Source organism: Sebastes fasciatus, chromosome 2 (genome assembly GCF_043250625.1).
Source record: "Sebastes fasciatus isolate fSebFas1 chromosome 2, fSebFas1.pri, whole genome shotgun sequence".
Taxonomy (NCBI): Eukaryota; Metazoa; Chordata; class Actinopteri; order Perciformes; family Sebastidae; genus Sebastes; species Sebastes fasciatus.
The window spans coordinates 22065169-22080654 of NC_133796.1; the positions used below are offsets into that span (position 1 = coordinate 22065169).

Here is a 15486-nt window from a genome sequence, read left to right on the forward strand (position 1 = left end):
TATGTCACATATGATGCTTATTTTCCTTTGTTACTTCTGTTTCCACAGCTGCTTCATCTCTATGTACAATGCTAAAAAGTCTCACCACTTAATGGCTCAAAATGAGCTGAAGTCCCTGTGCACTTATGCAGGAGCAAATAGGCTACATAGTCTATTACTGATTTTTAAACTATTAGAAATAAAACAAGTAAAAATAATAATAATAATAAAAAAAAACTAGAGCGTAGTTCTACAAAATCTGTGGACTGAGGCCTGTAAAAAGACACAACAAACCAGCATTATTAACAGCATGAGAGGTGTCAGTGTATTGTGGAAAGTAACCTACTTATCATGGATTTGTTGTCATTACCACTGCTAGTTTTTGTCAGTGAGTTTGGGATACTGGTAAAGGCTGCATCTGAAGCAGCCCAAAATATCAGCCAGTGAATCCAGTTGAATAAACGATGGAATATAACGTGTGAATAAAGCAGATATACTGTAAATTATACAACAAGTTGCCATGCTTTTTTAGACCATAACTTTCTGCCATTGAGTAGGATGCAGTTTCCCTCCTGAAATGTTAATTCAGTCATTTAATTTAATAAATGTAGCAGTTCAGCCTGTGGTCTGTTTGGGTTTGATTTTCCATTTGCAATCATATATGTAGGCAGTGGTGGAAAGTAACTAAGTACATTTGCTCAAGTTCTGTACAATTTAAGACACTTATACTTTACAGTACATTTTATACTTTCATTTACTGTATATTGCATTTACATTTAATGCTTCTTTATACTCAAATTTGACAACATTTCAGAGAGAAATATTACACTTTTTACTCCACTACATTCATTTGGCAACCAGTTACAGTTACAGCTAATTAAGATTTACATTTACATTTACATTTACATGCACTGCTCCCAGTTGACCCCTTACACTTAAACACCAAAAACGGACAATAACTGTATAATGACTGTGCAATACCATTACTACTCAGGTGTAATTCATACTGTGCAATATTTTCAGGTGGAATTTCATTTCATTTTCACTGTGCAATATAATTTTTCCACTTGTGCAATTTTTTAATAGTCTGTTTATTGTCAATACGGCATATACTGCTCCTATTTTTATACTTCCTTCTATTTAATGGTTAATAATATGTTACACTTTGTTTAGCTGATGCTTCTTGTTTTTTGCACTATCCCCTTTGCTGCTGTACACTGCAAATTTCCCCACTGTGGGACTAATAAAGGAATATCTTATCTTATCTTATCTTACATACAAAATTTACCAACAAAACGTATTGGTGGCTTCATGAAAGATGAAGCCATGTTATTATGTTAAACTACCCAACAGTATATCAATAATAATAAATCAATCAACAACATTAAAATGCGGTTTAAATATCTGCAACAGTAATATAACACTATAATCATATTATAACATTCAGTTATGAATAATGAGCACTTTTACACTTTTGAAATTTAAGTACACGTTGCTGATAATACTTTGACGTTGACTCAAGTAAAGTCATAATTGCAAGACTTTTACTTGTAGTTAATTATTTGTACATTGTGGTACAGCAATTAATTCTTTCCATCATTGTTTGACATCTGATTATTATGATTACGGCAGACTAGCTTGATAAACCTCACACTTGTCAACTTCCTAATGTGATGAACAGCAAAGACATGGATGTGGAAAAATTAACCTGATATATGACTGTGGCTATAGGACAATGAGAAGATGTAGCAAATTATGTTGATTGTGTTGAAAAAATATATTAGCCATCATGAAATGGGAAGAGAGAAAGAAAAAATTGTTTGAATAGTTTATATTTTTTATCTGCCATTATCCATGTATGCATTCAAATGTTGACTGAATCCATTAAAACATCTAAATTGCAGCAGTTTCAAATTGAATGGCTTGAAAGTGAATGTAATTCACGTTTCAAGTATGTGTCTTTTACATATAATATCTTAGACACACCACTCATTGGATTTTGACTAAACTGGGGCATGTGATGCATCTTACGTGCATCGTGGCATTCTGACATTTTCAAAATGACTGCCCCGAGGGAGACACTGTGAATACAAGTCAAAATTAATAAGTGAAAACTTTGCTTACAGCTACGTGCATACTCTCCAGCACTGCTGAGCAAATGCCAAATACATAACAAGTGTTTTTCTATGAGAGTCATGAACACAGAAAACACATTGAAGAATCTTACATCTCCTCCTGAAGTTGAAGGATTTAGAGCAGAGCGATAACATCATCCACAAAACAAGCTATGTTAGAAAGAAACGGTTTACAATTAAATCTGTGAATTATCCAGAGTAACGTTGTGTCTGGGAAAAGATGTTGACTTTTTAAAATGTGATTTTTCACATTTCTTTGAGCAGCTTCATTATATGGGTGGAGGCAGAAATATAATTCTGGGTAATTAAAATAAAACCTAAATTGTCTGCATGTACTACCATGAGGTTAAGTGTAAACCACCCTTTAATAGCTTCGGCACGAGAACAGTAAATTATAGCAATACTCCATGCAAAATCAATGTTTCGTATTTCATATGTGCAAGTGTGGACTGAGCCTTTCAGTCTGTATTTTACGTTTTATTCTTTACTTAATTACTGTTTGCTTGCTTATATATTATATCTTGTTTTTGTTTTTTTTACTGATGCCTCTTGTTGCACTGTCCCCTTTGCTGCTGTAGCAAATTTCCCCACTGTTGGACTAATAAAGGATCATCTTACTATATCTATCAATAATCTCACATAGGCCACTACATTTGAACAGTACTGGTTGTTGTAAATAAGTTAGGTGAGTGCAAGTTACAAGTTCTGTATTTTAATAACTGATGTGCATATTAGATTTGGCTGCATGTCATCACTGTTTTTGTAATTATTATTATTATTGTTGGGCATTTTTGCCTTCATTGGACATTAGATAGATAGATAGATAGATAGATAGATAGATAGATAGATAGATAGATAGATAGATAGATAGATAGAAATGATCAGAATCTGAGTCATTTTGTAACAGAGGTAGCCTACACACACACACACACACACACACACACACACACAAACACACAGTGTATACTACACAATGCTGTTTAGGGCTGACGTCATTATGAAAGCCAGAGGAAGCTGACAGCCACTAAGTGGCACTGTAGCTCACACTTTCCCCCTAAACATCCCTGGAAGAGGCAATTGAGCTGCACTATTATTTGCATGCCAGAACTTGGTGTTTGTTTAGTCAGGGAGGCAATTAAAGCCCATTTCAACAGGTTTAATTAGATTGATTTGAATAATTGTTTTGAAAGGCCTTGTAGATCCCGTCATCACAGTAAATCCAGGATTAGCAGCATTCATTTGATTTGCATACTTTAACTCTCATCTAATTTGGTAGACCTCGGGAGGCATTGATCAAAGATAAGCCTCAACATATACTTTTTATTCATTTTTGTTTTCATGTTTCAGATATTATAGACGTCATTTTGTGTGTGTGTGTGTGTGTGTGTCTGTGTGTGTGTTTGCGTGTGTGTGTGTGTGTAAAATTAATTTACCATCTAAAACTGTAACACACTGCATTCATGTTAAATGTGCGGGGGCTCAGAAAGGTCAGTTTGGCGCGAAGAGGCAGCACTGTTGCACAGCGGATGCATAATAATGTGAAGGTCAACGAGACACTCATCATGCTTGGTAAAACGTAGCACTTAAAAGGCTCAGCAATGCAATCCATTATTAGTCGCATGTATACAACGGTGAACAGTGATCACACCAAGTGTAAATCTACCCAAGGCTTGCCGAACAAGAGGTGAAGGAGAAACTGAGAGTGAAAAGGATAAATATAGGAGGGCGGTGCTGCAGATTAATTACTGACAAAAAGGACGCATGACCTAGACAAATGAGGAAGTGCAAGGTCTGGTGAGTTGGGGAGGAGGATGCTCAAACCTTTTGCGGGTCTGTAGGCCAATGCCACTGCCCCCCTTCTTCTTTAAGACACATGATTCTGCTGCGTTGAAGAGAGACTACAAGCTCTCCTCCCCCCAGCGCTGCTGATAGGATGATAATGGAGCATTCCTTGGAGCTGTTTCTCATTCATGCTAGCTGTGACAAGGGAGGAACATGCTTTTTTTCCACTGGGGGCAGCTAACTCTTTCAGCTAAGATCATGGGCATGTAACCTGAGATTTACCCTCCTCTTACTTGAATCCTCTTGTTTTTGTGGCGTGGATATGAGATGCATACCTACCTGTCTCTCTGAGCTGTTTATTCCAGCTGTACAGGATGGCATGGTGCAAAACCAAAGTTTCCTGATTAAATTGATGATGACTTTTTCCTGAAGTTTTCCCAAATCAAATGGCCTTAAAAATCACAAATCATATCTGTAACAACGTCTCAGGGACATGGAGATGCTGATGTTTACACTCTGCTCATGAAATTGACTTTAACTCGAGCCTTAAAACACAGAATAAGAGCAAGAATGTCTGGATTTGTCCAGGGCTGTGTAATCACAAAGGAATGTCCTGAGACATTTCTTGCTTTCCTCTACAAGACCCCTCTTTTCCCACGGCTCGTCCAGGTCTTGAGAATCTGTTTCCTCTCCCTCTCTCTCTGCCTCCCGTCCCTTCCCTTCCTCCCAGTCTCCCGCTCTCTGTTTGTGAAGACACATGAATACCACAAAGGCTGGTTTATAGGAGAACTACAATACAAGCTCAGTGTCTTCAAGAGCACAAAGAGGCAAGAGTCTGTGCCTTCTCAGAAACCTCTAAGAAGGAACATCCAGGCTAAGGTTGGGAGTTATTTCCAGTGTAAATCAAACAGAAGATTCATGGAAACAAACACGCAACACAGCAGAGTTGAGTGAACTTACTAAGCACATATTCTAAGTTGTTGTCCCGGGGGAATTTCCTATGTTGTATTGCTTTCCAAAACCTTCTCACCAAGAGATGAAATTGGCTTTAAGGTTTTGTAGAACAACAAACCTCAGGGTAAAAGTGGCCAAAGATTTGTGTTGTGTGAAGTTCAGTTGCATGCTTACAGTGCAATATCTCTGTTAATGATCTCATGGCAACTTGGGGATAGGCAGACAATGTATTGAGGAAGTCTTTGCCCACTTGAATATGACGTTATTAAAGTGTGTATGGGCCTGCTTCAAACACAGGAGATCTGAACAGATCAGCAACAATGGTGAAAAAGCAAGGCCACATGTGTTAACACTTTAGGTCACATGTTTGAGGGGCACCATCTAAAATGCGTGTGAGCTATTTGCGGACATTCTTCTCTCGCCGTTGCTTCGCCCTGTTGCAATCAGCGAACATAAGTCCTATCAGTGGGAATGTTTTCTTTAAATTCACATTGGAAAAGCATACACCTGATTCATGAGGAGAAGGAGCCCATTTTTCAATTTGTGAGTTGTTTTTTTAGCGGAGCAATGTTTTACCCTGAACAAGCACTAAAAGGCTTTTCCAAGGATTCAAAGAATATTTGTTGGTCTTAATGTTCCCCAGACACAAAGTGACATCTGCCTCCCTCCCTGCATGCCTGCTGCTCTTTGTTCAGATGAGCACTGAGGGGAGAGCACATTGAAGGCAGAAGATGATGTCACCATTGTGATCATTACTGTGTTGTGTGGTGCCCTATTTTTGACCAGGCGTCACTGAGGGCAGGCCAGAATGTCTGCCTGCACGCTGCCAGGAGGAGCCGTGGCCTGCCAGTATTAATTAACGCAGGGCCTGTTTTCATCGGTCCTAAAACCGTCTTAAGACCTCCCCCTCAGGCCCACCTAAGTCTACGTTCAGATGCTCTTCAACAAACAGGTCATCTGAGCAATCGGACAAAGGTTTGTGGACGTGTTCTTAACCTCGTGGTCCTGCCTCTTTTGTTTTGTTTCGCACCGCAATAAAAGATCAATATTTCTAGTGTGTCTTTCTATTCTTGGTCAAACATGGAGCCATGTCTGCTCCATATGTGCATGTATTTCCTGCTTAACTTCGAACCTTAATGCTTTATTTATTATTATTATTCAGTATAGGCTGACTAATCCTGCTGTATTAACACTCCAGTTCAATGTGAACTGTGAACTGTGTCTGTTGAATTATTTAGTTTTCCAATCAAATAAATGAACAGAGACAGTTAATTATTCAATTAATACAAATACACACTGTCACACTAATAGATATACACAGATTTACAGTCGTTTTGCTTCAGGGAATAAGTATGGATTTAGTTTAAATTCTACTAATAGTAATCCTAAAGGCTCAATTGGCATATAAATAATTGTATCACTGCAAATTAGATCATTATTTCACACCAACCCTGGGTTTCATTTCCAAGAGATGATGTTCTCTTTGACACCGCCATACCTAAAGGCGTCATTCATTATTCATAATGAAACTTTCAAAGATGCAGGTGTGACAGGCTGACTGACAGATGTTATCACCTTCTGACTTCAGTACTCCAGATGTTTGTCACTCGAGGCACGTAGACAACACATTGTATATTTGTCTTCATTGTGAAAGAAGTCCCCAGTTAATAGGTCAGTAAAGACACACTCCCTGATTGTGTTATTGTGACCAATAACATCTATAAATTCTCAAAATTCCCCCCAGCTCACTGTTGATGTTTTGAGGTTTAAAACATCAACAGTGAGCTGAAGGGAAGTTGGAGATTTGAGTGTGAGTGTTGGGCGCCATAAGGAGGTTTATCTTTAAACACAAAGTTTTTTGGATGGAGCACTCTAAAACACTCAGCAATCAGGCTCGGAGGCAAATGTCAGCTCATAATGCAGATAAACCGAGCTGCTATTACTCTGAGGGATTACAGATTGTCTCGCAGAGAAATTGCCAAAAATCTTAAAGTGTCTCAGGCCTAAAATGTGTTGAAAATTTATGAAGAACTCAAAAAGGTCTGTTTGATCTACTTTATATTACTTATACAAATAGAAAATGTGTAAAATTAGAAAAGATTTAAGCTCTTTCTGATCTTAGTTATTATTAACAGAATAAAAAGTCATGACTATTTAACTTACCTATTTCTTACTTTTTAAATATCATGTACAATATTCAAAACTTAACCAATGTTGTTAAAGGTTGAGAACTGACGTTCATATGGCTTCATTAATCTCAGACTTTGTATATCAAACAAAAGTCGCACCTTTTTCTCAATACTATTGTACGGTGAACTTTAATAAAAACATGTGCCCACACATGTTCAGCTACAGGAACTCACATTTCTCCAAACACTAAAAAAAAACAAAAAACATAGTGTCGTGAACAATTTGTCTTATTTTATGCATTTGCAGATTAAAAGAGTCTGGATACTGGCCAGCGTTATGTATGTGGACATTATATCTGCAGGGGTGGGCGGGGGGATTTTTTCATACATTTTATAATAGCTCTTAGGCTTTATACGCAGTTCAAACACACCTCTAGAATAAATATGAAAGCTTGTTCAGTAGATGGATTTTTTTATGGTCTTGACACGCTCTATCTGAAAATAGCTCATATGGTATGCATGGACATTTTTTCCGCATTTAAATGAGACTTTAAGGTCTATAATTAGACCATAGGTGGCATTTTGAAACAATGTATTCACATTATATATAATACATACACACAATACACATATATATATACATATATACATATATACATATGTATATATATATATATATATATATATACAGTATATATATATATATATATATATATATACATATATATATATATATATAATCAACATGGAGAACAAACCAAAGCCTAATTCACCTTGCATACAAATGCTCTTAAAATACACCCAGGTACTTTGTTACGCTTCACATGTCGACATGTGTGGGTGTTGAAACCATTCGTGTTTCAGGCAGCTCTAACAATTATTTAGGCCTGAAACATTGTGTCAAATCAGGCTATAATTATTTTAGTTTTGCTGAATAGCCACCGTACATTTTCTTGACAAGAGTTCAGAATATAGTTGAGACATTTAAAACATATACACATAGTTGTTTTCCTACTTTCCTTGCACCAAACACAACCTTTCAGATGCACAATTTAATTTAATCATCCTTTTTCATGTTGTCAAAACACTAATCCTTACACACAAACACTTACTGTGCTCTTATTTCCTTTGGCTCTCTTCTGTTTCACCAAATTAAATTTCAATATAAGATGTATAACTAATACGTATATATATATGTTTCTTTCTTCATGAACACTCATTGATTTCTTCAACAAATAAGGAACTGATTAATTTCACAATTTAAGAAAAAAAAAAAAATCTTGTTGGCAGTTACAACATGAATTGTGCAATTCTGAATTTCTAGAGCATTTACAGTAAGTTACTGTAGAGCGCGAGACACAATATGGCTCCAAAACTGTTATCTATATCAGTGAATAAGTATTTTTTTCATATCAAATGTTTCACTAATGTAGTTGCCAAGCATTGCTGCATAATTAGGGCAAATGTCCCATCACTAAAGGTGCCAAATTCTCCCTCACATGAGTTCGGTGTGTCCTAAAAAAGTCGGCGTTCACACCAAATACTGGTCTTGTAACACAACACAAGGCACAGCTAATTTGAGATTAGTTACGAGTTCCACTATCAGCACACTGCAGTGTAAATAACTGTATTCCTTTCCCATGCTTTGATCCAAATGTTTTCAGGGAACTCTCCACCAAATCAAACTTGTCAAAGTAACTGCTTAAAGAGAACAAGAGAGCTCTGCCTGCCAATCAGTTTAAATCTCTAATGACTGATTTGGTCAACAATGCTGTCTGTCAATATGAGCTGAAAGCCTACGGATTAGCATTTCAGTGGAATCCCATAAAAGGTAGCTTACTTTTGCATTACAAATCACTAGTGGGTGTCTTAATAGAAGTACGCCTGGTCTCCATGGAATTACAATAGTGTTTCTTATTTTCCAGGTAATGACCATGCATTATTCAAACAATGTGAGTGTATTTGTGTATAATAGAGCATGCAAACTTTGTTGTAAGAAAATGAAAACAAAACAAAACTGACTGGTGTTACAACTGCACTACAGTAATGTCACGCTTCTTATGTGGGTCAAAGAAGAGAGAGGGAACACCTCAGAAAGGGCAAAAGAAAATGTGTAACGGTCACTTATCTATCAATGTATACTCCACTGTCAAAGATATTTGCTTGTCCCAGTGGACAGGAATCAAAGCTGTAAACTATGATAAAGTAATGCACTGAAGCTTGAAATTCAATTCCCCTTGAAAAATCCCCTCAACTTCATCTGTCTCAAAAAGCAGAATAAGAGAAATCACAGGCACAGAATGGCAGTTTTTATTTGTGTGTGCACCTGTTTTTCTTTTGTGTGTGTCAGTATTGGCCCTGTGAGTATGGGAAAATTTCATGCCACTTTATTTTAAGTTGATTAAATTACAAGTACTGTAGTTAACTGTATTTAACAGCAGGGCTCCTCCAGGGTGATATTCACATGGACTTGAAGGAAAATACTAGGTTGATTACCTCCGCTAAACCCCTGCACTTAGGCGCAGATTTAGCAAATGGAAAATCTGCTGACATTTTGCGCGTCGTGTGTACACACTGACGTGGGTAAAGATGTATTTTTATTCAATGCAAGGTCATTTGGCTTTGCTCGGACTGGGGTGACATTTATTTGTGATCTAATTCTTCATGGAGAGATGCATCACTGTGGGGCTGGGACTTGTTCCTCCACTTTCCTGGCACAAATGACTCCTCATTCCCAGAAAAGGAACATACTAATGCTCTCTCTCTCTCTCTCTCTCTCTATCGGTCACACACTGACAACATGTGCACACTGACTGCATCTCCTCATTGAATGACAGTGTGAATGTACCTCATCAACGAATGACTCACTCTACTACTCTGCTATTATGATGATTTCTCCCTTCTGTGTATTACATCATGCGACAGAGGGTTCTGCTCAGTTACATTCACCACAATAAACACTCTCTGAGTGCACTCATTTCGACTGTGCAGGAGTTTATTAGTCAGAAAACATGATTTGGTCGATCCTCCAAATCATTTTTTATCTTGTTAGTATCTTGTGCGTTTTCTGAAAAATGTTTTTACAAGCTGACAGTGAATCATAAGGCCGACATTTAGGATATTTGTGTCACAAAAACACTTGTAACATCACTGAACCTGCTTCCTGTTGAAATCTCTGGGGTTAAAGGTCAATGATTAATGCATATTTCCCTGTCATAAATTCTCATATGCCATTAGGGCGTAGTTCAGCTTTCAGAATATCTGTGATTGGATCTACACACTCAAAGCCATTACATTTATTGCAATCCTTTTTCTCAGTGAGGGGATAGTAGGATACCAATCAATAACAGCGTTCATCTGGCATAATTGCTGAATTTCACGTCAGCGGGAGAATATGAGCGCTACCACCAATATTCTACATATAGCCGCTGCAAATTGGTCCCTTGTGCTTTAATCACACAGGCAGTTCAAATCATTGACTTAGCAAATCATTACATCTCACAAGGCATTGTGTTCAAGACTAGTGATGTATTGAAAGGATGCGGCAAAGAGAAGATACTACATGGGGAGAATAATTACAGTCCGGTTGCTACGCTCTTACATTAATCCAAAACAAAAGATTAAATTAAACTCAACTATTATAGCAGCGTAAGATGTTGGAGGCAGAGAGGAACAATGGCGCTTGACTCGTTCTATACAGCAGAACATTGTCTTAATTTAATTTATTGGGTGTTTATTTAATAGTTATTATGTAGGACACAACAAGGCCTAATTCAATTGCATAAAAAGACATCCTTAGGCCACTTTTCTTGTGTGTGAACACTATTTTAAGCTCCATTTATGGTGTTCAAATTAAACATCTCAGAGTTGCTGGAAGCTTCTTGTGTTAATGGAATCCCACATTGTGTGGGGAGGAGAGCAGATGAATCTGTATTCCCTGAATGTGTCTGGGCGAAAATCAATAAATGCAAGCACAGCTACTCGCTTCTGACGCCTGTCCCTGTCTTTGCATGGTGGACTAATAGAAAAATAATAATTAAATCCAAATCACCACATTAATTTGTTTTCCATCAGTCTCAGGAGAGATCTTTTTTTTTTTTTTCCTGTTTCTTTAGTGGCTCATTATACTTTCTAATCAAGACAAAAAAAAGTCCCTCTTTTAGACAGACATGCTGTCTCCCTTCCCCCTTCCCTTCCCTGTGGTGTGCTTTCTCGCATTGCAGTCATTGTGCTGGCACTTATTATGTTACAAATGACCGAGGTACGGCAGGCATTCTCAGTGTGCATGCAAAGAAGGCCCACCCTTCTATGCTGCTAGTGCCTTCTCCTAATGACGATGCTCAGAGTGCCCCCCGACGCCGCCCCACGCAGCCCTCTCCCCCCTCATCCCCGCCCCCATGTGCTCTCTTTAATGAAGATTCTCCAATGCAATTAAAAATCCTTGCTTCTCGCTGCTACTGTATGACAAACAGAGCCACTGTCATTCCTCATGGCCTGTCATTCCTGCTACAAGAGGCGGAGGAGATGGAGAAATACACCAGGGTGCCAGTGGCTAGAGAGACAGATAGAGAGAGGATTGTGTTGTGTGTGTGTGTGTGTGTGTGTGTGTGTGTGTGTGTGTGTGTGTGTGTGTGTGTTTGAAGAAGAGCAAAACCCCCCATCTCAACAGGTAATGGAAAGGGGCAGAGAAGAAAATCAATGACCAAAGAACATGGAGAGCAAGCTTATAAAATGGCTTTAACTGCGCACCACAAGCTGAATAAGGGGTTCTGTGTCCATCCTCCAAACTCGGGTTGATCATGAATGTTTTATCAGACCCCCACCACCTCCACCACCTTTTCCCTTTTTTCTTCCTCCTTATACATAAAAATGATTTCTGAGTAACATCTTTGCAATTCTTGCAGCAACATCAAAACCGTCAGGGTGACACTTTCGGAGGTTGTGACATAACAGCGGAGAGAAAAAAAGAGAGCGAGTGAGAGAAAAACAGGATACATTTATGGTCATTTATAATGTTTATGAAGCATTAATATGAATGTGCCTGTAAACCAACACTCCATCACGCTGCTAACAATGAGTTCATTGTTTGTGTGTGATTTATGAGGTGTCTATAAACTAACAGTGAACAGTTTGTTAATCCAGTATAATGCGTGTTAAAATGGATACAACCAGGGGTGACATGTAGACACACACACCAGTTGGCTGTGGCTCCGTGACCCATCCTCATCCTCATCCTCATCCTCAGCAGGGTGGGGCATATAAGAACAGTTGCCCACTCCATCTGCAAAAAAAAAAAAAAACTCCCCACCACCCCACCCCCTTGTTGTTTTCCAGTTGAATGAAATAATCTTCCCCCGTCTGGAAACCCAGTCTGGGTCAGAGGGCCTGCGTTCAGCCTGTTGCTTATTGTGTGTTCAGAAGAGGAGGTAAAGCATACAATTAGGCACAGATGGCCGTCTTTGCCAGGCAATGTATTGATCCTATCCCGAGCAAGATCGGTCCCATTTCTGGCAATGCATGCCTTCTAATTTATTAGAGCCCGTGTGAAACTCATTTGTATTTGTTTGATCATATATCGGCTTCTGAGGGATCATCATTTGGTCAGTTAATAGTAAGACACACGAGGAATGACTGTAACTAGATAGATAGATAGATAGATAGATAGATAGATAGATAGATAGATAGATAGATAGATAGATAGATAGATAGACAGATAGATAGATAGATAGATAGATAGATAGATAGATAGATAGATAGATAGATAGATAGACAGATAGATAGATAGATAGATAGATAGATAGATAGATAGATAGATAGATAGATTGATAGATTGATACATAGATCCCCTAAAGGGAAATTGAACGTTTATTTTTTAACTCGTTAGGCCTAAATAAATAAATAATTACTGTGCATATAGCAGCTAATGTGTGGATGATAATACTTTATTTATCTATTTAACCTTTATTTAACCAGGCAAGTCAATTAGGAACACATTCTTATTTACAATGACAACCTGGCAAAAGGCAAAGCCTCTTGAGGGAAGGGGTCAGGGGGGTAAAAAAGAAATATCTAAAGTTTATTGCAATATTGCAATCAACCTTTTAAAATTGATTTAACCACTAATGAATGAATCCACATGATGATGAAGATGTTTAATCGATTAAGTCGTTTAACGAGCAAAAATGCCAACCATTCTCTGGCACTGCATGTTATACTGTGCTAATAATGAATATTTCAAAAATAAATCCATCAATAATAAAAAAAAATCAAGTGATTGTACAACTTAAGGCATCAATTCAAACCAGATAGAAAGATGTTTAATCGATTAAGTCGATTAAGGAGCGAAAAATGCCAAATTTTGAACATTTAAAAAAAGAAAGAAAACGTAAAAGAGGATTATACAACTTTGCAAAAATCTTTGCATGCAGGTTATTTTATGTAAATCCACCTTTTTAAGGCACAAATCCAAACCAGATAGAAAAGATGTTTAATCGATTAAGTCGTTTAAGGAGCAAAAATAAATTTATCAAGAAAACAAAATCAAGTGTTGTCTGAAATATGAAGAGGATATTGTACAACTTTGCAAAAAAATCTTTTCATGTTGATGTATTTCATGTAAATCCACCTTTTAAGGCGTAAAATCAAACCAGATAAAAAAGATGTTTCATCGATTAAGTCGTTTAAGGAGCAAAAAATGCTAAATATTAAACATTTAAAAAAATAAATTCATCGAGAAAAACTAAATCAAGTGTTGATCAAGTGTCTGAAACATAGAAGAGGATTGTACAACTTTGCAAAAAATCTTATGTGAATCCACCTTTTAAGGCATAAACTCAAACCAGATAGAAAGATGTTTAATCAATTAAGTCGTTTAAGGAGCAAAACAATGCTAAATATTTAACATTTAAAAAAAAAAAAAAAATTCATCAAGAAAACAGAAGAGGATTGTACAACTTTGGAAAAAAATCTTTTTATCTTAATGTATTTTTATGTAAATCCACCTTTTAAGGCATAAATTCAAAGATGTTTAATCGATTAAGTCGTTTAAGGAGCAAAAAAAAGCCAAATATTGAACATTTAAAAAAATTAGTTCATCAAAAAAAACAAAATAAAGTGTTGATCAAGTGTCTGAAATATGAAGATTGTACAACTTTGCAAAAAACAGTTTTCATGTTGATGTATTTTATGTAAATCCACCTTTTAAGTCATAAATTCAACCCATAATCAACATCATAATAATAATTAAGCAAACTGATCAAAGTTATATGAAAGTTGTGTCTTTTATAGGAGAAAACATAAATTAATGTTTTCCTATTTATTTATTATAAACTAGTGGCAGATGATCGCCACATAGGTCTATTATAGGTCTATAAATAAAGTTACCTCTACTGTCACTGCTGCTGTGTGAAGCTCAAAATGACACCGTCGCATATTTATTAAAGTATAATACCGGTCAATAACATCATGTATGTGTGTATATCCTTATAGCCTTTTACTAGTGGCCGCTGCACAAATAATAAGTTTTCTTTGTGTGGCAGTAGTGAGCTGACGTCAGGTCGGTTTCCTTGAAGTGGAGCCTGAATAAACCTTGAGAAGAGTCTCCTTCAATCTGCTGTTAGTAACTAACACACACACCGAGAGAGAGACTCAATTACTGCCCAATTCCCTTCTTCTTCTTCTTTATCACTCGTCCACGACCTCTCTTTCTCTTTCATAACCAAAAAAAACACACCGACCCAAGGAAGAAAAAGAAGAAGAAGAAGACCCGAAGAAGTGTTTCTTTTAGTTGAACTAAAAAAAAAAAAAAACACCACGTTGGAAATAAGTAAAGTGTCGAAACTAAAATAAGGTAAGTGTTTTATTTCTCTCTGATCACAGACGAGGAGCTGCGGAGAGCTCACACTTTCTTTCTTAACTGGTTAATAGATAGTTCATCTCGTGTGTTACGCTGTATTTAAGTGATTTAGTGTATTCAGTAGTTGTAGATGTGAAGTTTTATCTCTTTTAATATATAAAAATGTTTTTTCGTCTTCTTGTGAGTGGTGTGACCTGATAGTGGGAACCGTCTTTGTGTCCCTTTTCTCTCTCGCAATCGTTTCCTTCACGCTATTACTTAATAACGTCTTTTAATGTGTGAGGAATTTAACTTTATAAGCTTGTTTTTATGGTGTTTTTGCGTGTTTTTATCGTGTTTTTAGTGTCGTATTTGGCGTTAAAAAAGAGGACGGTAACTAAGCGACGATTACGAGACTGGACAGCCGTTAGTCCTCGCAGCAGCCGTTGGTTGACCGTTAAAAAACACCGTTCTAATAGTCCCCTCGACGGCGCGAAAATAAAACAATTAAGCGACTAATACATAAATATATCTGCTCTCACTTCGCCTCGGATTAACTTAGGAAGTATAATATTCATTTTGGGTCAAGAGTTGTTCGTCTTTATAAGCGTTTGGCCAGCCAGCCTGCCTGGTGGAGCTGCTGCTGCTCATATATCGCGGTCTGCTTCCTCAA

The 15486-nt window shown here is 37.2% G+C and overlaps 2 protein-coding genes across 12 annotated transcripts in view; one reads left to right on the plus strand and one right to left on the minus strand.

Annotated features, from left to right (window-relative positions):
• Positions 1-15486, minus strand: part of psmd14 (proteasome 26S subunit, non-ATPase 14) — a 187859-nt gene that overhangs the window by 126113 nt on the left and 46260 nt on the right. The window lies entirely within an intron of this gene.
• The window catches only part of baz2ba (bromodomain adjacent to zinc finger domain, 2Ba), a 69509-nt gene continuing 68556 nt past the window's right edge, over positions 14534-15486 (plus strand). For all 11 annotated transcript variants that reach the window (XM_074614376.1, XM_074614414.1, XM_074614385.1 and 8 more), the window contains exon 1: positions 14534-14828. The gene's annotated coding sequence lies outside the window, so the exon portion shown is untranslated. The remainder of the gene's footprint in view (positions 14829-15486) is intronic.